This window comes from Rhinoraja longicauda, chromosome 23 (assembly GCF_053455715.1).
Source record: "Rhinoraja longicauda isolate Sanriku21f chromosome 23, sRhiLon1.1, whole genome shotgun sequence".
Taxonomy (NCBI): Eukaryota; Metazoa; Chordata; class Chondrichthyes; order Rajiformes; family Arhynchobatidae; genus Rhinoraja; species Rhinoraja longicauda.
Window position 1 is genome coordinate 32553358 of NC_135975.1, and position 23352 is coordinate 32576709.

A 23352-nucleotide genomic window follows, 5' to 3' on the forward strand; every position below is an offset into this window, starting at 1 on the left:
GAAAGGTCAGACTGGGAGTGGGAGGGGGAGTTGAAGTGCTCAGCCACTGGGAGATCAAATATACTTGTAAAGATATGTTTGTATGTATATGTGTGTGTACATGTATGTGTGTATGTATATATGCACACTCTCACACTCTCTCGCACACTCTCGCTCTGAAGTGAGTGTTTGGTCAAGGTGGTAAGTTTGTTAGGACCAGCGTTGTATGAGTGCCTCGCTGAAAGGCATCGCTCTGGAGAGCAGATGCAAGTCAGGCTTACATCCACAAACATCTATTCTGGGAGATTTGAACACTTTGTGAGCTGTCCAATGGTGGTAATCTCATTGGTAAAATTATACTTGGAAACCTCTTGTGCAGCTGTTATGATCTTGTTGTGTTATTGATTGATATACCTATCCCCTTTGATTTCGAGTATCTCAATTTTTCATTAGTTTAGAGACACAGGGTGGAAACGGGCTTTTCGTTCCACCGAGTCCCAGCCGACCATCGATCACCCGCTCATACTAGTTCGATGTTATCCCACTTTCCCATCCACTCCCGAGCACTGTTGGGTCAATTTATCGGGAACCAATTAACCCACAAACCCGCACCTCTTTGGGATGTGATAGGAAACTGGAGCTCCCAAGGGAACCCCACGCTGTCACGGGAAGAACGTGCAAACTCCACACAAACTGCTCGAGGTCAGGATTGAACCGGGTGCCCTGGTGCTGTGCCAGCTGTGCCACACTGCTACCGGATGCAGTGATTTAGTTTAGAGACGCAGTATGGAAACAGGCCCTTTGCCCCACCGAGTCCATGCCAACCATCGATCCTCCATTCACACCAGTTCTATGTTATCCCACTTTCTGATGTAACTGCCTTGTCTTCCCTGCAGTTGTTGATAGTAGGACGTTCTTTGGTTCTTCTCCCAAGCCTGGAATCTAAATCCCAAGTCACTCATGAAAGATAATTGGTCCCATGGAGCTCTTGGTTCGTACACATACGATCCAATCACAAGTTCACTATTCTTCTTCTTCCGTGTCCATCGTCCATGTTTGAAATGTTACATCGCTGTCATCGTCCGTCCTGAAAAGGGCGCAAGCTTCCGGCGACAGTCAGTGGGAGCCATCACTTGTACAGTAGACGAAGGTGGTAGCAGAATTAGCTCAGGACACTTCCAATTTCCAGCCCCGCGACGTGGACACCTCTGCTATGGGGCCAGTTCACAAGTTATAGCAGTAGAATTAGGCCATTCGGCCCATCACGTGTCCACCCCGCCATTCCATCATGGCTGATCTCTGCCTCCTAATCCCATTTTTCCGCCTTCTCCCCATAACCCTTGACGCCCGTTCTAATCAAGAATATGTCTGTCTCTGCCTCAAATCACTTTGCACCACTTCATTAAACGAAGGCGCAGGTGCATTTGGGTTAGGGTTACGGTCAGGGCAAGGTGCATGGGCATCTCGGAGCACCATTTGTCATTGTCATTGTCTGGTCTGTTGACAGTGGCTACAGTCTCTGAGGGAGAAGTTGTCGTGAGCCTCTGACTTTCATGACTCACCTCTTCAGTCTGAAGAAGGGTCTCGACTTGAAACGTCACCCATTCCTTCTCTGCGGAGATGCTGCCTGTCCCGCTGAGTTGCTCCAGCTTTTTGTGTCCGCCTTCGGTTTAAACCAGCACCTGCAGTTCCTCCCTGCACACCTCATCCTATGAGATGCACTTTGCCACCCTGTGCTTTTGTGTAAACAAAAAGGTGCCCGTATGCATTGAGATGACAAAATCAAGCTCCATTTATCAACAATCTTTTTCCCGTTAAGAATAATTGAACTTGTAATATGATAACCGAACTCTGAGTCTAAACAAAAAACAAGACGAAAAAATGCTGGAGTATCTCAGCGGGTCAGGCAGACTCTCTGGAGAATTGGCGTAGGTGTCGTTTCGGGTCGGACCCCTTCTTCAAACTGAAACCGTCCCGACCTGAAAAGTCAACTATCCTCAGAATTAAAGGGCGTTCTTTTAGGAAGGAGATGAGGAGGAATTTCTTTAGTCGGAGGGTGGTGAATCTGTGGAATTCATTGCTACAGAAGGCTGTGGAGGCAAATTCAGTGGATATATTTAAGGCAGAATATAGATAGATTCTTGATTAGTGCGGGTGTCAGAGGTTATGGGGAGATGGCAGGAGAATGGGGTTGAGAGGGAGAGATAGATCAGCCATGTTTGTGTGGCGGAGTGGACTTGATGGGCCGAATGGCCTAATTCTGGTTCTATCACTTATGATCTTATGATCCCATGGTCTTTATCCAGAGATCCAGCCTGATCAGCTGAGTTACTCCAGTACTTTGTGTCTTTTTTTTTGGTAAAACGTCGTCTGCAGTTTATTATGTCTCCACTCCCGAGCCTAAACAAATGTTCTAATTCATTGCCTTGCATTAACCGTTAGCTGATCACATTTAATAAGCATAATTGAAATGTTAAGAGGTGTGGGTATGCCTTAGGTGCTTGTATGTACATGCAGAGCATGGGGGAATATTGTACAATAGACAATAGACAATAGACAATAGGTGCAGGAGTAGGCCATTCAGCCCTTCGAGCCTGTACGCACCGCCATTCAATGCGATCATGACTGATCACTCTCAATCAGTACCCCGTTCCTGCCTTCTCCCCGTACCCCCTCACTCCGCTATCCTTAAGAGCTCTATCCAGCTCTCTCTTGAAAGCATCCAACGAACTGGCCTCCACTGCCTTCTGAGGCAGAGAATTCCACACCTTCACCACTCTCTGACTGAAAAAGTTCTTCCTCAGGGTAGAGGGTGCCTGGAACTCGCTGATGGGTGGTGGAGGAAGATAAGATAGTGGTGTTTAAACAGCGTTTAGACAGGCACATGGATGAGCAGGGAATGGAGGGTTAATGGATCGCTTGCAGGCTAAGGCAATTAGTTATTTATTGGCATCGTGTTCGGTACAGACATTGTGGGCTGAAGGGAAAAAAAACTGCAGATGCTGGTAAAATCGAAGGTAGATACAAAATGCTGGAGTAACTCAGCGGGTCAGGCGGCATCTCTGAAGAGAAGGAATGGGTGACGTTTCAGGTCGAGACCCTTCTTCAGACTGAAGAAGAGAAACATCACCCATTCCTGAAGAAGGGTCTCGACCCAAAACATCACCCATTCCTTCTCTCCTGAGATGCTGCCTGACCTGCTGAGTTACTCCAGCATTTTGTGAAATAAATACCTTCGATTTGTACCAGCATCTGCAGTTATTTTCTTACATCACCCATTCCTTCTCTCGCGAGATGCTGCCTGACCCACTGAGTGCTCTTCTTCCTCTTAACCCCTTTGCTCCTCTAGGGAGCATAGGCCATTGACAAATGTCCTCCACCTCACTCGGTTGTTGGCGGGCCGTTCGAGATCTCCCCAGTTGAGCCCACTCCCAGCCATTTCTGCCTGGACACCTCTTCTCCAGCTGTTTCTGGGTCCACCTCCTTTCCATTTTCCTTGGGGGTTCCATTTCAGGGCTTGCCAGGTGATGTTTGTGGCAGGTTTTCTGAGGCTGTGTCCAATCCAACTCCATTTTCTCCTTCGAATTTGTAAGTCAATGGGATCCTGGCCTGTTCTTTTCCACAGGTCCACATTGCTTACTTTGTCTCTCCACCAGATGTTTAATGTTCTCCTGAGGCAGGTGTTAATGAATGTTTGCAGCCTGTTTGTTGTGTGTTTTGTTGTTCTCCATGTCTCAGATCCATACAGCATCACCTGCTTCACATTTGAGTTAAAGATGCATATTTTGGTGTTGATTGAGATGTATTTTGAGCTCCAGATCTTCCTGAACACCACCCTAGCCTTATTGATTCTGTTTTTTTTATGTCTGCATCTGCCCCTCCGGTGGTGTCCACAACACTGCCTAGGTATTTCTACCTCCTCCAGGGCAGTGCTGTGCATGAGGATAGGCTTGCTGGTTTTGCAGTGGATCTTCATCACCTGTGTCTTTGCTGTATTGGGCGTAAGACCAAGTTTTGTTGCAGCTTGTAAGAATCTGTCCGTCTTCTCCTGCATTTGTATCTGTGTGTGTGAAAGGAGAGCTATGTCGTCTGCAAAGTCAAGGTCATCTAGCTGTTACCACATTGTCCACTGGATTCCATTTCTTTTCCCTTCAGTTGTTTCCATCACGATCCAGTCAATTGCCAGGAGGAACAGGAATGGTGACAGTAGACATCCCTGCTTGACGCCCGTCTTGACACTAAAGCTCTGGGAGAGCTGGCCTGCATGCATAACCTTGCACGATGTTCCATCATACGAGTTCTTGATTAAGTTTATGATCTTGGTGGGAATTCCATAGTGGTCCATTAGGCGCCATAGTGTTGTCCTGTCTAAGCTGTCAGACGCTTTCTCAAAGTCGATGAAGTTGATGTACAGGGACGTGTTCCATTCAATAGACTGTTCAATGATGATGTGTAGTGTTGCTATGTGGTCTGTGCATGAGCGATCCTTCCTGAATCCTGCTTGCTGGTCCCATAGCCTCTCGTCTCCAGCTTCCTGAAGACGGTTGAGGATGACCCGGTTGAGGATTTTACTGGGTACAGAAAGTAGGCTGATCCCTTGATAGTTGTTACATTTTCTTACGTCACCTTTTTTTTGGCAGTTTCACAATGTGTCCCTCTGCCCATTCTGTGCGTGTCCTTTCCTCCTCCCAAATTCTCCCAAAGAAGCCGTAGAGCCTGTCTGTTGATGAGTCTATGACTACTTTAAAGGCTTCAGGTGGAATATTGTCAGGGCCAGCTGCCTTGCCAGTTTTCAGTTGCTTGATTGCAGCCTTTATTTCTGGTTTTGTTGGTCTATGACACTTAATATGTAGTGGTATCCTGGTTTGGGGAATATGTGGCTGCACTACCGGTGGTGGCCTGTTTAGGACTTCTTGGAAATGCTCTACCCATCTGTCCAGCTGCACCTCCTGGGTTGAAAGCAGTTAGCCGTTCTTGTCTGTAATTGGTTTATTACTGTGCAGGTGTGTCCCGGACAATTTCCTTGTGATGGTATATAACTCCCTCATGTTCCTTTGTGTTGCCACAATTACTGCCTCCTTGGCTAGCCTCTCCACCTGTGTTCTCTTGTCCCTCCTGATGTTCTTTTGCACTTCTTTGTGGCATCTGTTGTCCTCCTTTTGGGCCAAAGCCTTTTCCGCTCTTGTTCTTGAGTTGTTCACCTTCTCTTTGAACTTCCTCCTGTGTTGGATTGTGTTGAGGGTTTCTGGTGTTATCAACTCCTTGTGCTTTTGGGTCCTTCTCCCTAGGGCCTCCTCACAGGTTGAGCTCCAAGCAGCTTTTAGGTGTTCCCACTCCTTGTTTATTGTCCATCCTTCCTTCCTCCTCAGCTGTAGCTCTGTATTTCCCCTTGAGAGGATATCCTTGAACTTCTTCACCACTTGAGCACTGCTGAGGTATTCAGTGTTGTATTTCGCTCTTTGGCTTTTGGCCCGGTGGTGTCTCCTCAGCCTTACCTTGAATTTCCCTATCAGGAAGTGGTGGTCTGAAGCTGCATCTGCTCCTCTTCTTGTTCTCACATCTTCCATGGACCTTCTGAACTTTTTACAGATACAAATATAGTCAATTTGATTTTCTGTGTCATGATCTGGTGACACCCAAGTTGTTTTGTGGATTGTTTTATGGGGGAATACACTTTCCCCCAATCACTATGTTATTGTTAACACAGGTCTCAGAAAACATCTCGCCATTTTCATTCATTTTCCCCACTCCATGTTTTCCCATTGCTGCCTCGTATCCCTCGTTTTGGTCTCCAATCTTGGCGGGGAGGGTAGTGGGGGGGGGTGGAGGTGGTGAGGGTAGTGGGGAGGAGTGGGAGGTGGGGACCGTTGTGATTTGCTGTTGAAGACCACTGGAGCAAGTATGTCTTCAATGAAATTAGGTATGTGCAGTGTTAAATGAAACTCCCCATAACCTAGTCATACATTTTGTGTACGGAAACAGCAAAATAAAGAAAACAAAACAAAACAATTTTTTCTTTGTGTTGTAACAAGTTCAATAACCTTTCTATAAATAGCAGAATATACTCATGATAGGCCTGACATTGTACTTGTAGTCCAAGAACTACAGACTGTTAGAAATAATAGTCGTTCTTCACACGTGAATGTAGCGCATTTGGCGTGCATACATTCTTTTGCTGAAAAGTTGCATTACGCGCCATATTCTGAATTTTGATGTAAAATTCTGAATTTTGGACATCAAGATGATGAATTTGTAAAATCGAATGTCGGGAGGTCTGCTGAAGGGCCTGTTCTTGTGCTACATCGCTCGATGTTCTGTGGTTTTACATTTTAAATAAACACCAGTGCTATCCCATTGGAAATTCCTCCTCAGTCCACAGTGTGGAAACTCTCCAAAGAGAGAAGGCTGTTATTCATAAGTTTATAAGATTTTAAGGTCCAGATTTAGGCCATTCGGCCCATCGACCCCTGACACCCGTACTAATCAAGAATCCGTCAATGCCCGCCTTAAAAGCATCCATTCTCTTGGCATCCACTGCCGTCTGTGGCAATTAATTCCACATATTCACCACCTTCTGACTAAAGAAATTCCTCCTCATCTCCTTTCAAAAGGAGCGTCCTTTTATTCTGAGGCTGTGACCTCTGGTCCTGGGCTCTCCCACCAGTGGAACCAGACACCTATTAAAAGCTTAACTGCAACATCTTTATATTTGGTGGGGTTGTTTTTTTGTAACGAAGGTGACCATGCTAAGGTTCTACACAGAAAAATGACCGCATAGATCCGAAACCTTGAACGAGATGCAATATCGGGGTGCGTGATGCAAGCTCGGTCAAAGTGCCAACTCATTGCTCGCGAAAGTTGTGTAAGAAAATAACCAGATGCTGGTACAAATCGACGGTGTTTATTCACAAAATGCTGGAGTAACTCAGCGGGTCGGGCAGCATCTCAGGAGAGAAGGAATGGGCGACGTTTCGGGTCGAGACCCTTCTTCAGACTGATGTCAGGGGGGACGGGACAAAGTGGTAAAGCAGGAGGGCAGGAGAAATCGCAGAGGGGGAGCAGAGAGAGAGCATGTTGCTAAGTCGTAGAGTAGGAGGGCAGAACGCTCGCGAAAGTTGCGTGCGTTTAAGCTTTCTGTCACTTGGATTTGGCCGGGAAAAGAGGAACGATAAAATTATTCAACCGAAATGGCGTTTTGAATATCAAATCAAAAGGGCAGGGAGAGCAGAAATATGGGTTTACATAATCTTCACCCTTATGTAAATGATAGGTTTTTTTTTAAAAATTGGGTCAAGCTAATTTTCAGTTTTGTCTCCACTCAGCAGCACAGACTTCCCCAAACCAGACGCACAGTAGAAAAAGTTGCTCTCCCATAAGCTTTAAATGCAACTCTGGATGATTAGATTTTGTTATCTCACTCTCCTCCCCCATAAATGCATCTATTGTGCTGTGGACCAAAGAAGCACTCTGTGAGTGGAGACGTGATATCTCATCAGAGTAATAGTGTTAAAAGTTATATTTCCGTGCCTGATTTGCCTAACTCTCCCTCCCACAGCAGCCACGCAATCGCCGATAGAGGGGTTCTTTCAACAAGAATTGTGTGAACTGAAAGTTCAGGTAACGACTCGTTTTCATCAGTTGTGTGTGGGCACTATGAAAGGTGTGATCTTTTCACTCTGCAGCTTGGAGATGCAATGTGACACTGCAGTTTTGTTCTGTAGACATTTTTTTTTTAATGTAGGCGTGTTAAACAGTACAGTAGTCATATAAGTGTAAGAAAATAACTGCAGATGCTGGTACAAATCGAAGGTATTTATTCACAAAATGCTGGAGTAACTCAGCGGGTCAGGCAGCATCTCAGGAGAGAAGGAATGGGTGACGTTTCGGGTCGAGACCCTTCATCAGTCTGAAGAAGGGTCTCGACCCGAAACGTCACCCATTCCTTCTCTCCTGAGATGCTGCCTGACCTACTGAGTTACTCCAGCATTCTGTGAATAAGTACAGTAGTCATAGATTTTTTTAGGTTTTAGATTTAGAGATACAGCGCGGAAACAGGCTCTTCGGCCCACCGAGTCCGCGCCGCCCAGCGATCCCCGCACATTAACACCATCCTACATCCACTAGGGACAATTTTTTTAAAAACATTTTTTACATTTTACCCAGTCAATTAACCTACATACCTGTACGTCTTTGGAGTGTGGGAGGAAACCGAAGATCTCGGAGAAAACCCACGTAGGTCACGGGGAGAACGTACAAACTCCGTACAGACGGCGCCCGTAGTCAGGATCGAACCTGAGTCTCAGGCGCTGCATTCGCTGTAAGGCAGCAACTCTACCGCTGCGCCACCGTGCCGCCCTTGAGTGATACAGTGTGGAAACAGGCCCTTCGGCCCAACTTGCCCACACCGGCCAACATGTCCCAGCTACACTAGTCCCACCTGCCTGCGCTTGGTCCATACCCCTCCAAACCTGACCTATCCATGTACCTGTCTAACTGTTTCTTAAACCTTGGGATAGTCCCTGCCTCAACTACCTCCTCTGGCAGCTCATTCCATACACCCATCACCCTGTATGTGAAAAGATTCCTATTAAATCTTTCCCCCTTCACCTTGAACCTATGTCCTCTGGTCCTCCATTCCCCTGCTCTGGGCAAGAGATTCTGGGCATTTAACAGGCCCTTTGGCCCACAATGGTCGGCACGGACTCAATATCGCTGGTTGGCACGGACTCGATGGGCCGAAGGGCCTGTTTCCGCGCTGTATCTCTAAAAACTAAAACTAGAAACTTATCCCTCCTGTCCCTTTGTGCATCCACGTGCCGGTCTAAAAGCTTCGTCAATGCCACCATCGTGTGGGAGGAAACCGGAGACCCTGGAGAAAACCCACACAGGTCACGGGGAGAGCATGCAAATTACATACAGACAGCACCTGTGGACAGGATCGAACCCGGGCTTTTGGTGCTGTCGGGCAGCAACTCTACCGCTGTGCCACCGCTGTTCTGTTTGATTTGGTTTAGAGATACAGCACGTAACAGGCCCTTCAGCCCAACGGGTGCATGGTCACTCTCAATCACTGATCACCCATTCACGCGAGTTCCATGTTATCAAACTTTCATAAGACGGTGGCGCAGCGGTAGAGTTGCTGCCTCACAGCGCCGGAGACCCGGGTTCCATCCCGACTACGGGCGCTGTCCGTACGGTGTTTGTACGTTCTCCCCATGACTGCGTGGGTTTTCCTCGAGATCTTCGGTTTCCTCCCACACTCCAAAGACGTACAGGTCTGTAGGTTAATTGGATTGGTTTAGTTGTAAACTGTTGCCAGTGTGTGTGTGGGATAGTGTTAATGTGCGGGGATCGCTGGTCGGCACGGACTTGGTGGGCCGAAGGGCCTGTTTCCATGCTGTATCTCTAAACTAAAACTAAAACATAGGAGTAGAATTAGGCCATTCGACCCATTTGAGCCTGTCCCTCCTGTTTCTCACCCACTCTCTGCACATTCAGGGGACAGATTACACAGATGTATCAAATTGCGTACCTGCATGCCTTTGGGATCATGGAAGCTCATAGAGAACATGCAAACTCCACACAGACAGTGCCGGGGGGGGGGTCAGAATGGACCTGTGAGGCAGGGTCACTACCTGCTGCACCACAGTACTGGCCCTATCACTGCTGCCTTGCCTAGAATTTGGGCGCGTTAACGATGACACTCCCTGGTGGAGTTGTTTATGCAAAGTGACAGAGGGCACATGTTCTGAAGCCTTTGTGCCAATTTCCCGTTGAATTCCTGCTCCTTGGAAAATCGATTGAAGTTGCAAGAGGAAGAGCTTGGGCCTGTCACTGGTGTTGTTTCCATCGTGTTCTGCAGGCACAAAGCCATTTTCCGGTGCTCGTTAATTAGTGAGGGAAATTTGTTCAGGAGGTCAATGTGCAGCCTTCGTTTACAATTCCGAAAACAGTGTTAATGAGGTGAAACCTGTGTGATCTTTGGTTTTTTAATGCATGCCATTTTTATACTTTATAACAATAGACAATAGATAGACAATAGGCAATAGGTGCAGGAGGAGGCCATTCGGCCCTTCGAGCCAGCACCGCCATTCAATGTGATCATGGCTGATCATTCTCAATCAGTACCCCGTTCCTGCCTTCTCCCCATACCCCCTGACTCCGCTATCCATAAGAGCTCTATCTAGCTCTCTCTTGAATGCATTCAGAGAATTGGCCTCCACTGCCTTCTGAGGCAGAGAATTCCACAGATTTTTGTGGAATAACTTTGGGCTACTGGTGCCGTCTGTACGGAGTTTGTACGTACGTTCTCCCCGTGACCTGCGAGGGATTTCTCTGAGATCTCTGGTTTCCTCTCACACTCCAAAGACGTGCAAGTTTGTAGGTTAATTGTCTTGGTATTAATGTAAAGGAGGAAGGAACTGCAGATGCTGGTTAAAAGCGAAGATAGACACAAACAGCTGGAGTAACTCAACGGGACAGGCAGCATCTCCGGAGAGAAGGAATGGGTGACGTTGAAATATAAATTGTCTTTTGTGTGTGTGTGTGTGTGTGGGTGTCAATAGCATTAATGTGCAGGGATCTCTGGTTGGTGCGAACGACGGGCCTGTTTCCACACCGTATCTCTAAACGAAAGTAATTATTATCTGCAGGTCGATCAGGATGGTCTTGGTAGCATGTTCTCCACAGACATTGTGGGTTGAAGGACCCGTTTCTGTGCTGCACTGTCCTTTGTGCTTTGTCCAAATTAGTGTGTGGGCAAAAGGGCCATGTCCCATGTCCAAGTGGACATATAGTTATTTTAGTTTAGAGATACAGCGCGGAAACAGGCCCTTTCGTCCCACCGGGTCCGCGCCGCCCAGCGATCCCCGCACACTAACACACTGTCCTACACCCACTAGGGACAATTTTTACATTTTAGATCTCGGAGAAAATTTATGCGGTCACGGGGAGAAGGTACAAACTCCGTACAGACGGCACCCTTGGTCAGGATGGAACCCGGGTCTCTGGCGCTGTGAGGCAGCAACTCTACCGCGCCCCTGATCGTAATGCATTGGGAATCTCCTTGCCACGCGCCCCAAGCACAACGTGAATCATCAGAATGCAGAGAGTGCGGTCACCAGACGCGGAACTGCCACCCCAGTGATAACACTGCCCAGAGGGTACGGGCAGGGTGGTGCAGAGGGAGCCGGGGTGACTCCCTGCCTGAGAGCAGTGTGCCATGACCGAGCGTCTACACCTCCAACGCCCCACCCACCATCTTCTCCCTTGCTCCGTCTTCCACAACTCCCCTTCTCTCTCCCTGCCTCTCTCTCCCTCTCCCTCTCCCCTTCCCTCTCCCTCTACCCCTCCCCTCCCTCTCCCCCTCCTTCTCCCCCTCCTTCTCCCTCTGTCTTCTCCCTCCGTCTTCTCCCTCCGTCTTCTCCCTCTGTCTTCTCCCTCTCCCCCTCCCCTCCCTCTCCCCCTCCTTCTCCCTCTGTCTTCTCCCTCTGTCTTCTCCCTCTGTCTTCTCCCTCTGTCTTCTCCCTCTGTCTTCTCCCTCCGTCTTCTCCCTCCGTCTTCTCCCTCCGTCTTCTCCCTCCGTCTTCTCCCTCCGTCTTCTCCCTCCGTCTTCTCCCTCCGTTTTCTCCCTCCGTCTTCTCCCTCCGTCTTCTCCCTCCGCCTTCTCCCTCCGTCTTTTCCCCCTCCCCCTCTCCCTCTCCCCCTCCCCCCTCTCTCTTAAAGGGAAGGAATCAATGATTAACTATTTTAAGCAAGGTAGTTTTGTGTCACGGAGCACAGCAACAGGCCATTTGACCCATCGCGTCCATGTCGGCCTCTTTGCCCATCTACACATTCTATTTTTCGCATTAAGACCATGACCTTTTACGCCTTGTCTACATAAGTCTCTGTGTAAAACGCCTCTCACATCAGGTCCCATCTATTCCTTTGGTTACAGATTCCAAATATCAACCTCTCCCTACGTTTGAAACAAAAATCCCCTCGGATTCCCTATACAACTCCTTCCTCCCCCCCCCCTTAAACCCATAGCCTCTTGTTGTTAATTGAAACAATGAATTGGCCAAATTAAAAGATACAAAGTGCTGGAGTAACTCAGCGGGTCAGGCAGCAGCATCCCAGCAGAATGTGGATAGGTGACATTTTGGGTCAGGACCCTTCAGATGCCAATTCTGCTGAGTTGCATCAGCATGTTGTGTCTTTCCTTGGTAAATCAGCATCTGTAGTTCCCTTTTTTTTCCAATTATGCATGATTGCAACTCACAGCTTTGAAACTGTACGCGTTAGCTGGCGAGTGCACCAAAAGAAAGGGAGACACAATTTAAAAGCAACTTTGCCTGATTAGGTAACGTATAACTGTTCCAGCACAAAAGATCAAATCCTGTAATAACTCAGTGGATCGGGCAGCATCTCTGGAGAAAATTGATAGGTGACGTTTCTGGCTAGGACCCTTCTCCTGACTGACTACAGAAGGGCCCCAACCCAAAACATCGCCCATCCATTTTCTCCAGACCCGCTGTGTGACTCCGGCACTTTGTGCATATCTTCGGTATAAACCAGTCAGCACCTGCAGTTCCTTCATGTGCATGCGATATTTATCCTGTTGACATAAACAAGCATCTGCAGTTTCTCTTTATTGCCTTTTGTCTGCCAACATGTTGCCTGCCTTTTGGGTTTGATGGGGAAGGGTCTCGACCCGAAACATCGCCCATTCCAGAGATACTGCCTGTCCTGCTGAGTTACTCCAGTTTTTTGTGTCGTATCTTTTTGAGTTTGATAGCCAGGGGGAACAAGGGGACTGTGAGTACCCTCGTGCACAGGGCGCTGAGCAAGGACGGTGAAGCTGACCCTTATCCAGGGAGCTAGCATACTTTTGCATATGCAAACAAACTGACAGGCACAGTGTTGATTTCCTGGAGTGCTGCTGTTCACAGCAGCTGGACAAATAGCACCCCAAACTAACTTGGAACAAAAAAACGGAACAAAAGGGTGGCTCATTGGTGGAACTGCCACCTCACAGCGCCAGAGACCCAGCTTCGATCCCGACCACGGGTGCTGTCTGCACGGAGTTTGCACGTTCCCCCCCGTGATCTGCCTGGGTTTTCCCAGGGTGATCTGGTTTCCTCCCACACTCCAGAGACATACAGGTTTGTAGGTTAATTGGCTTCGGTAAAGATTGTTAATTGTCCCTGGTGTGTAGTATGGTGCTAGTTAGTGTACAGCACTAACTAGCTGGTCGGCATGGACTGAAGGGCCTGTTTCAGCACTGTGTCTCTAAACTAAACTAAAATGTTCCAAGATGTAAATATTATGAACGGATGTAATGACAATTTGGCTTATAACAATTCTGATTTGCTCATTTAACCTTGGATGTTTGTTAGATCATTTAGACTTGGCCTCTTGTGTAGCTACCACTCCCCTCCCTTGCTAATGGGGTGTACGTCTGCTTACCAATCATTCCACTATCCCAGTCAAAAATGTGGAGCATCTTGCGTGAGGAATTAGTCAAACTAGTTTCATGGAGGTCATAGAGTCAAAGAGTGATACAGTGTGGAAACAGGCCCTTCGGCCCAACTCGCCCACACCGGCCAACAATGTCCCAGCTACCCTAGTCCCACCTGCCTGCGCTTGGTCTATATCCCTCCAAACGTGTCCTATCCATGTACCTGTCCAACTGTTTCTTAAACGATGGGATAGTCCCAGCCTCAACTACCTCCTCTGGCAGCTCGTTCCATACACCCACCACCCTCTGTGTGGAAAAAGTTCCCTCTCGAATTCCTATGAAATCTTTTCCCCTTGAACCTTTGTCCTCTGGTCCTCGATTCCCCTACTCTGAGTAAAAGTCTCTGTGCATCTACCCAATGTATTCCTCTCATGATTTTGTACACCTCTATAAGATCTTCCCTCATCCTCCTACGCTCCATGGAATAGAGACCCAGCCTGCTCAACCTCTCCCTGTAGCTCACACCTATTTCTGAGGTTTCTGTGTTACTGGCAGATCTAGGCTTGTTTGTTCAAACTTCCCTTCCTTGAATGAAGCCAAAAGCTGGCTGCAGTCCAATTGCCCTTTGTTCAAGGCAACACCGTCACTCATGGTTGGATTACTAATTGCGTGTGTAAAGGAATGGAGATCACGCACCTGGATAGTTCATAAGCTCGTAGGTGATGGAGCAGAATCAGGCCTACTCCGCCATTCAATCACGGCTGATCTATCTTCCCCCCCCCCACTCCAAGTTTGTCCAATCTCTCCTTGGCAGCTAATGCCCTCCCAATCCAGGCAGCATCTGCACCCTCTCCAAATCCTCCGCATCCTTCCTGTAAAGGGGTGATGCAGAACTTCACGAGGGTGACACTAAATCTCGGGCCGTGAAGGGTCTGGACCCGAAACGTCACCCGTTGTTCCTCTCCAGAGACGCGGCCTGTCCCGCTGAGTCACTCCAGCATCTTGTGTCCGCCTTGAATCTCGGGCAGAGCAGGTTTTGTTCAGTGCCTGGTGCCTTCAGAGCCCGGAGGTTCTGCCTCATAACTTCAAAGCAAACGAACCAGGTGCCCTGCATTTGGAAGCGAGTTTAAACTAAGGTGCAGCAACACCGAGCCAGTTGTATCAGTTTCTTTCTGCCCTCCAGGAGTTTCAACTCCTTTCAGTAATGTTGTTTGGAGTCACACCATCCAGTCCAGACTCCCCGGTATGGAATCACCGCAGGGCAATGCACTGAATGCTTGATCTGTGTGTCGGGTTAAATGGCGATCCTCCTTTATACCCGGAGTAACCAACGCACGACAAAACACAAAGTGCCGGAGGAACTCGGCGGGTCAGGCAGCTCCTGGGGAGTGAATGGACTGGTGGCCTTTCTGGTTGGGACACATCTTCAGGAGAATGGTTCGACATCGGAGGTGGCGCAGCGGGTAGAGCCGCTGCCTCACGGCAACAGAGACCCCGGTTCGATCCTGACCTCGGATGCTGTCTGTGTGTGGAGTTTGCACGTTCTCCCCGTGACCGCGTGGGTTTTCTCCAGGTTCTCCACAAAGACCTGGGTTTGCAGGTTAATTGGCCCTCTGTAGATTTCGATTTTTTAGATTTAGAGACACAGCGCGGAAACAGGCCCTTCGGCCCACCGGGTCCGTGTCGCCCAGCGATCCCCGCACACTAACACTTTCCTACACCCACCAGGGACAATTTTTACATTTGCCCAGCCAATTAACCTACAAACCCGTACGACTTTGGAGTGTGGGAGGAAACCGAAGATCTCGGAGAAAACCCACGCAGGTCACGGGGAGAACGTACAAACTCCGTACAGACGGCGCCCGTAGTCGGGATCGAACCCGAGTCTCCGACGCTCATTCGCTGTAAGGCAGCAACTCTACCGCTGCGCCACCGTGACCGCCCACGGTAGAGTTGCTGCCTTACCGCGAACTGCCTTATAGTAAATTGGCTCTGGTGTGTAGAGTGATGCTGCCACAAAGTGGGATGACATAGAAGTAGTGAGGGGGTGATGGATGGTCGACGTGGACTCGGTGGGCCTGTTTCAATGCTGTATCCCTAAACTAAGCTAATCTGACCAGTGGGACCAACACTCTCTGAGTGGAGACCGCATTGAACCACTCTCTGCTTTCTGTTGGGGCCACAACCTGTTTGGTCTTTCCTTATCGTCATAAGCTGTCATTTTAGGTCGGAATCAAGGAGTGTGGTGCCTGTATGTGTGCGTCTCTACGATTTAAATCACAGCTTGTTCTTGCCCTCCGACAGGGGAGCTGTGGCGAAGACCAGAGGCACAGGTTCACTCAACCCCAAGCACACAGTGCTCCTCGCTACCTACTGCCATGGACTCGGCCTGGGAGCTGCCGTAACTCCGTTACCACGCGCGCCTGCACACCTTTACTGGGTAAGCACAGACAACATACAGGCATACAGTGTGGAAACAGGCCCAACTTGCCCACACCGACCATCATGTCCCATCTACACTAGTCCCACTTGCCCGCGTCTGGCCCATATCCCTCCAAACAATAGACAATAGGTGCAGGAGTAGGCCATTCGGCCCTTCGAGTCAGCACCGCCATTCAATGTGATCATGGCTGACCATTCTCAATCAGTACCCCGTTCCTGCCTTCTCCCCATACCCCCTGATTCCGCTATCCTTAAGAGCTCTATCTAGCTCTCTCTTGAATGCATTCAGAGAATTGGCCTCCGCTGCCTTCTGAGGCAGAGAATTCCACAGATTCCCAACTCTCTGACTGAAAAAGTTTTTCCTCATCTCCGTTCTAAATGGCCTACCCCTTATTCTTAAACTGTGGCCCCTTGTTTTGGACTCCCCCAACATTGGGAACATGTTTCCTGCCTCTAACGTGTCCAACCCCTTAATAATCTTATACGTTTCGATAAGATCCCCTCTCATCCTTCTAAATTCCAATGTATACAACCTGTCCTATCCATGTACCTGTCTTAATGCTTCTTAAACTTTGCGATAGTTACTGCCTCAACTACCTCCTCCGGCAGCTCGTTTCATACACCCACCACCCTTTGTGTAAAAAGGTCACCCCTCAGATTCCTATTAAATCCTTTCCCCTTCACCTTAAACCTATGCCCTCTGCTTTTTGATTTCCCTTACTCTGGGTAAAAGACTGTGCATTTACCCGATCTATTCCTCTCATGATCTTGTACACCTCTAAAAGATCGCCCCTCATCCTCCTGCGCTCCAGGGAATATAGTCCCAGCCTGCTCAACCTCTCCTTTGAATCTGTGGTAGAGGTGTGTGCATTAACACAAATGGGCGGTCACGGTGGCGCAGCGGTAGAGTTGCTGCCTTACAGCGCATGTAGCACCGGAGTCCAGGGTTCGATCCCAACTACGGGCGCTGTCTGTACGGAGTTTGTACGTTCTCCCCGTGACCTGCGTTTGTTTTCTCCGAGATCTTCGGTTTCCTCCCACATTCCAAAGATGTGCAGGTTTGTAGGTTAATTGGCTTGGTATAAATGTAAATATTGTCACTAGTGCTATTGAGGGCGTGCAGAGTAGGTTCACTAGGTTAATTCCCGGAATGGCGGGACTGTCGTATGTTGAAAGGCTGGAGCAATTAGGCTTGTATACACTGGAATTTAGAAGGATGAAGGGGGATCTTATTGAAACATATAAGATAATTAGGGGATTGGACACATTAGAGGCAGGAAACATGTTCCCAATGTTGGGGGAGTCCAGGACAAGGGGCCACAGTTTAAGAATAGGGGGTAGGCCATTTAGAACGGAGATGAGGAAGAACTTTTTCAGTCAGAGAGTGGTGAAGGTGTGGAATTCTCTGCCTCAGAAGGCAGTGGAGGCCAGTTCGTTGGATGCTTTCAAGAGAGAGCTGGATAGAGCTCTTAAGGATAGCGGAGTGAGGGGGTATGGGGAGAAGGCAGGAACGGGGTACTGATTGAGAGTGATCAGCCATGATCGCATTGAATGGCGGTGCTGGCTCGAAGGGCTGAATGGCCTACTCCTGCACCTATTGTCTATTGTCTATAGTGGGTGTAGGATAGTGTTAGTGTGTGGGGATCGCTGGTCGGCGCGGACTCGGTGGGCCGAAGGGCCTGTTTCCACGGTGTATCTCTAAATCTAAATGCCTTGGTTACCTGCTGGCTTAAGCTGTTCTATACTGTTTTTAAGAGATTTAACTCTTGACGATGTTTATTATGTGGAACTTGCTAATATTCAGACAATCTCTTCGTGGTTTCCAACTGTTCCAAGTTGAAATTGGCAGGGAGTGGCCATTCGGCCCTTCGAGTGTGTTCTGCCATTCATCAAGGTCACAGGTAATCTCCCTCAGTCCCACTTCCCTGCCTGATCCCTGTCTCCCTTCATTGACCCCTGCACTGAATCAACTCCATGACTAAGCCCAACCACCCTCCTCCCTCGACTCCTGGGACCCAGACAGTCCTTTCAGGTGAGGCAGAGGTTCACTGGCACCTCCTCCAACCTCATCCACTGTATCCGTTGTTCAAGACTTGGACTCTTATACATCGGGACTGGGCGATCGTTTCGCTGAACACCTTCGCTCAGCCTGCGGGAACCAACCTGATCTCCGGTTGCTCGACACTTAAATCCCCTTCCCATTTCCACACCGACCTTTCTGTCCTCGGTCTCCTCCATTGTCAGAGTGAGGCTAAAGCCCAAATTTGAGGAACAGCATCTCATATTTCGCTTAGGCAGCTTACAGCCCAGTGGTATGAATATTGATTTCTCTCCCTTCAGGTAGCCCCGGCCATCCCCTCTCTCTCTATCCCTCCCCCACCCAAGTCACACCAGCTTCTCGTTTTCACCCAACAACCAGCTTACAATGGCCTGTTTTTCCTTTATCATCGTTACTTTTTTGCGTGTCTTTCATTCATTGTTCTTTATCTCTCCGCATCACCGTCTATATCTCTCATTTCCCTCATCCCCAACCAGTCTGAAGAAGGGTCTCGACCCGAAACATCACCCATTCCTTCTCTCCAGAGATGCTGCCTGTCCCGCTGAGTTACTCCAGCATTTTGTGTCTGTCTTCGGTTTGGTTCAGCGTCTGCAGTTGTTTCCTACACAAGCCCAAGCAGCCGCCTGGGCTGGAGCAAGTCATCCCCTCGGACTGCGGCACTCCCTTGGGACCACACCAAGCTGTCCTTGTGTTCCCGGGAGTGCTGCTTACATGGAACAGTACAGCACAGGAACTGGCCCTTCGGCCCCGCAAGGCCCATGCCCAACTAATCTGCAAGAGATAAACTAATTTCATCTGCCTGCGCAGTATCCATGTGATATGAGTGTTGTGTTTACAGGCCTCATCAGCCAAAACATTATGACCACCGACAGGCAAAGTGAATAACATTGATTATCTTGTTACAATGGCAAGGGGTGGGATATATTAGGCAGCAAGTGAACAGTCAGTTCTTGAAGTTGATGTGTTGGATGCAGGAGAAATGAGGAGAAATGGACAGGAGTAAAGACCTGAGCGACTTTGACAAGGGCCAAATTGTTATGGCCAGACGACTGGGTCAGAGCATCTCTGAAACGGCAAGGCTTGTGGGGTGCTCCCGGTCAGCAGTGGTGAGTACCTACCGACAGTGGTCCGAGGAGGGACAAACCACAAACCGACGACAGACAGGGTGTTGGGCGCCCAAGGCTCATCGATGTGCGAGGGCAACGAAGGCTATCCCGTCTGGTCCGAACCGACAGAAGGTCGACTGTGGCACAAGTCACAGAAAATGTTAATGGTGGTCACGGGAGGAATGTGTCACAATACACAGTGCATCGCACCCTGCTGCGTATGGGGCTGCACACGGAGGACCAACAGCATATTAGGCAGGTGGTCATAATGTTTTGGCTCATCAGGTCATAATGTTTTGGCTGATCGGTGTATACTGCTGCAAGAAAGACCTGGATAGAATGGATGTGGAGAGGGTGTTTCCACTAGTGGGAGAGTCTAGGACCAGAGGGCACAGCCTCAGAATTAAAGTACATTCCTTTAGGAAGGAGATGAGGAGGAATTTCTTTAGTCAGAGGGTGGTGAATCTATGGAATTCTTTTCCACAGCTGTGGAGGCCGTCAATGGATATTTTTAAGGCAGAGATAGATAGATTCTTGATTAGTACGGGTGTCAGGGGTTATGGGGAGAAGACAGGAGAATGGGGTTCGGAGGGAGAGATAGATCAGCCATGATTGAATGGCGGAGTAGACTTGATGGGCCGAATGGCCTAATTCTGCTTCTATCACTTAAGAATTTATGAATTTCATTGTTCTGTTTTCCATAAGACATGGGAGCAGAATTAGTTACCCAATTTAATAGTTTGTTACCCAAGTGGAATTGTGTATCAACCATTCCAAAGACCTACAGGTTTGTTTAATTGGCTTGGTATAAATGTAAATTGTCACTCGTGTGTGTCGGATCGCTGTTCGGTGCGGATTCGATGGGCCGAAGGGGCCTGTTTCTGTGCTGTATCTCTAAACTAAACTAAACCAGTGTGTAGGCGGGAAGTGCAGATGCTGGTTTAAATCGAAGATAGACACAAAAGGCTGGAGTATCTCAGCGGGTCAGACAGCTTCTCTGGAGAGAAGGAACAGGTGACGTGTCGGGTCGAGACCCTTCTTCCAGCCTCTAATTTCTCTTTCTCATCAGGTAGATTTTTTTTGCAACTGGTTTGAAGTGTTGCTTGAGCAGGCTCTGGTTGCACGTGCTACATTTTACTGCCGGCCATCGCCATGTTCAAAATGGGGGCGTGGGTTCGGATCCCACTTCTGACACCATGACCGTATAATAACAGAAGACTTGCACCAGGGTAACGATCCAAAGACTTTATGAACTACATAGCAAGCACGACCTCGCGCCGGCACGTTCCACTTACACTAACTCCAATCTCGCCAGCAGTGGTCACTCAAAAGCTAATGGGGCGTAATCACAAAAGCATGACGCATAACATGAGTGACGCCATTACACTCATCTACAGTAATAGGAAGCTCTTGGGTGATGTTGTTTTCACCAGGAGTACAAAGGTGTAAATTGGTGGCCTCCTCCACAATGCAGCCCATTGTTGTGCATGCTTCTGCAGGTACGCAAATCAGGGTGTGGTGTCGAAAGGAATCCCATTGACAGGCAGCTTCACCACACCACAGCCGGTGAAACATGATCACATCCACATTTATTCTGAGGGCCCCGAGTTTTTTGTTTTAGTGATACAGCGTGGAAACAGGCCCTTCGGCCCACCATGTCCGCGCCGACCAGCGATCCCCGCACACTAACGCTATCCTACACACTCCAGGGACAGTTTACACTTATGCCAACCCAATTAACCTACAAGCCTATACGGCTTTGGAGTGCGGGAGGAAACCGAAGATCTCGGAGAAAACCCACGCAGGTCACGGGGAGAACGTACAAACTCCGTACAGACAGCGCCCTTGGTGTGGGTCGAACCTGGGTCTCTAGCACTGTAAGGCAGTAGCTCTACCGCTGCACCACCGTGCCACCTATTCTGAGGGCCTAAGCTGTAGGTATAGGAAGGAACTGTTGATGCTGGTTTAAACCGCAGAAAGCTGGAGTAACTCAGCGGGTCAGACAGCATATAGTTATAGGAAGCTACTAGCTATATCCCTCAGCAATGGGGAGAGGTTGAGCAGGCTGGGTCTCTATTCCTTGAAGCGCAGGAGGATGAGGGGTGATATTGTAGAGGTTTACAAAACCATGAGAGGAATAGATCGGGCGGATGCACAGTCTCTTGCCCAGAGTAGGGGAATCGAGAACCAGAGGACATTAATTAAGTTGAGGGGGGAAGATTTAATAGGAACCTGAGGGGTAACCTTTTCACACAAAGGGTGGTGGGTGTATGGAACGAGCTGCCAGTGGAAGTAGTCGAGGCAGGGAATATTGCAATGTTTAAAAAACAATTAGGTACATGGATAGGACAGGTTTGGAGGGATTTGGGCCAAATGCGGGCAGGTGGGACTCGTGTAGCTGGAACGTGTTGGCCGATGTGTGCAAGTTGGGCCGAAGGGCCTGTTTCCATGCTGTGTGATTCTCTATTCCAAAACCTATTGAGCCCAGTATTCAATTTAAACGTATAAACATTGAATTCTCCAATTTTAGGTGACTAACCAACAGCCCCTCACCTTTTTTTTGTTTCTTCCCTCTCTATTCACTGTGTCTCTTTTCTTAAAATAATCAGACCAAAACTGTGCACAGTACTCCAGGATTAGCTTCACCAATACTCTGAACAATTGCAACAGTACTTCCCTGTTTCTACGTTTCAACCCCTTACCTGTCCATTAGTTGCACCTGCACATAACGTCTTGTGCTTTGTGCAGTCTGACCGCTAGATCCCTCTGCACAACACTTTGTGTCTATTCTGTAGGAAAGGAACTGCAGATGCTGGTGTATACTGAAGATAGACACAAAGTGCTGGAGTAACTCAGGGGGTCTGGCAGCATCTGAGGAGAAAAAGGAATGGGTGACGTTTGAGGTCTGAAGAAGGGTCCTGTCCCGAAACGTCACCCATCCTTTTTTCTCCAAACAGCGAAGAACTTAGTTTGGAGATACAGCGTGGAAACAGGCCCTTCGGCCCACCGGGTCTGCGCCGGCCAGCGATCCCCGCACACTAACATTATCCCACTAGGGACAATTTTTACATTTTACCACGCCAATTAACCTACAAACCTGTACATCTTTGGAGTGTGGGAGGAAACCGAAGAACTCGGAGAAAACCCACGCATGTCACGGGGAGAACGTACAAACTCCGCACAGACAGCGCCCGTAGTCAGGATGGAACCCGGGTCTCCGGCGCTGCATTCGCTGTAAGGCAGCAACTCTACCGCTGCGCCACCGTGCCGCCCTAACTTGTTACATCGTGCATTCTTCTGAACCTTTTTCATTTCCTTTTTTGTTCCTCTCTTGAACCCAACCGTCTCGAGTCCCTTTTTAAAAAAGAATGTGGTGTCGACTCTGTCGCAACAAAGATCTCTCTGTGGGAGGGAATCTCACATTCCGACCAACTTCTGTTCGATCGAGCTTCCTTTTCAACTTCCTCGAGCTGACATCCCTTGTTTTCTTAGAAGTGCGAGAGCCTTCAAAGAATCAATTGCCTCAGGGTCCCACTGACAGCTGACAAACGCACTGTTGTCAAGGGTCGAGAAATGTTGCCGAGAAATGATATTCAGCGAAGGCCCACAAAACTCCTGGGATGGAATAGACAATAGGTGCAGGAGGAGGCCATTCGGCCCTTCGAGCCAGCACCGCCATTCAATGTGATCATGGCTGATCCGGAACAGGGCACGGTACAGCACAAGAACAGGCCCTTCGGCCCACAATGTATGTGCCGGACATGATGCCAAGACCAACTCTTATCTGCCTGCACATAACCTACATTCCTGCATATCCGTATGTACGGCACGGTGGCGCAGCGGTAGAGTTACTGCTACGAACAGCGCCAAAAACTTGGGTTTATTTTTAAAATTGTAAATTGTCCCTAGTGTGTGGGATAGCGTTAGATGTGCGGGGATCGGTGGTCACTGCAATCTGAAGGAGGGTCCCGACCTGAAGCATCGCCTCACCATGTTCCCTGGAGAAGCTGAGTTACTCCAGCACTTTGTGTTTTTATTGCTCAATATTCCAGCACCTGCGGTTGCCTTTTTCTTCCCGTTGATTCTATGTCAACAGCCAAACACGATCCCTCACGTGACAACGTTACGATACAGTAGAACTTTATTCATCTCGGGAGGGAAATTGATTTTGTTGTCCAGGTGGCAATTGTTTAGGTGCTGCAGGTGGGAGATTTTTGACTTCAGGTGTGTTTATGTCCGCAAGCACAGACTGGAAATTGGAAGGCGTTTTAATGTGGGAAGGTCACTCCTTCAGAAACGTGCTACAACATCACATCTTTGGGCAA

General features: G+C 48.7%; 1 protein-coding gene across 2 annotated transcripts in view; it reads left to right on the forward strand.

Moving 5' to 3' along the window:
* Positions 1–23352, forward strand: part of LOC144604999 (inositol 1,4,5-triphosphate receptor associated 2-like) — a 104019-nt gene that overhangs the window by 27293 nt on the left and 53374 nt on the right. For both annotated transcript variants that reach the window (XM_078420010.1, XM_078420011.1), the window contains exons 3-4: positions 7535–7596; positions 15725–15860. The gene's annotated coding sequence lies outside the window, so the exon portion shown is untranslated. The remainder of the gene's footprint in view (positions 1–7534; positions 7597–15724; positions 15861–23352) is intronic.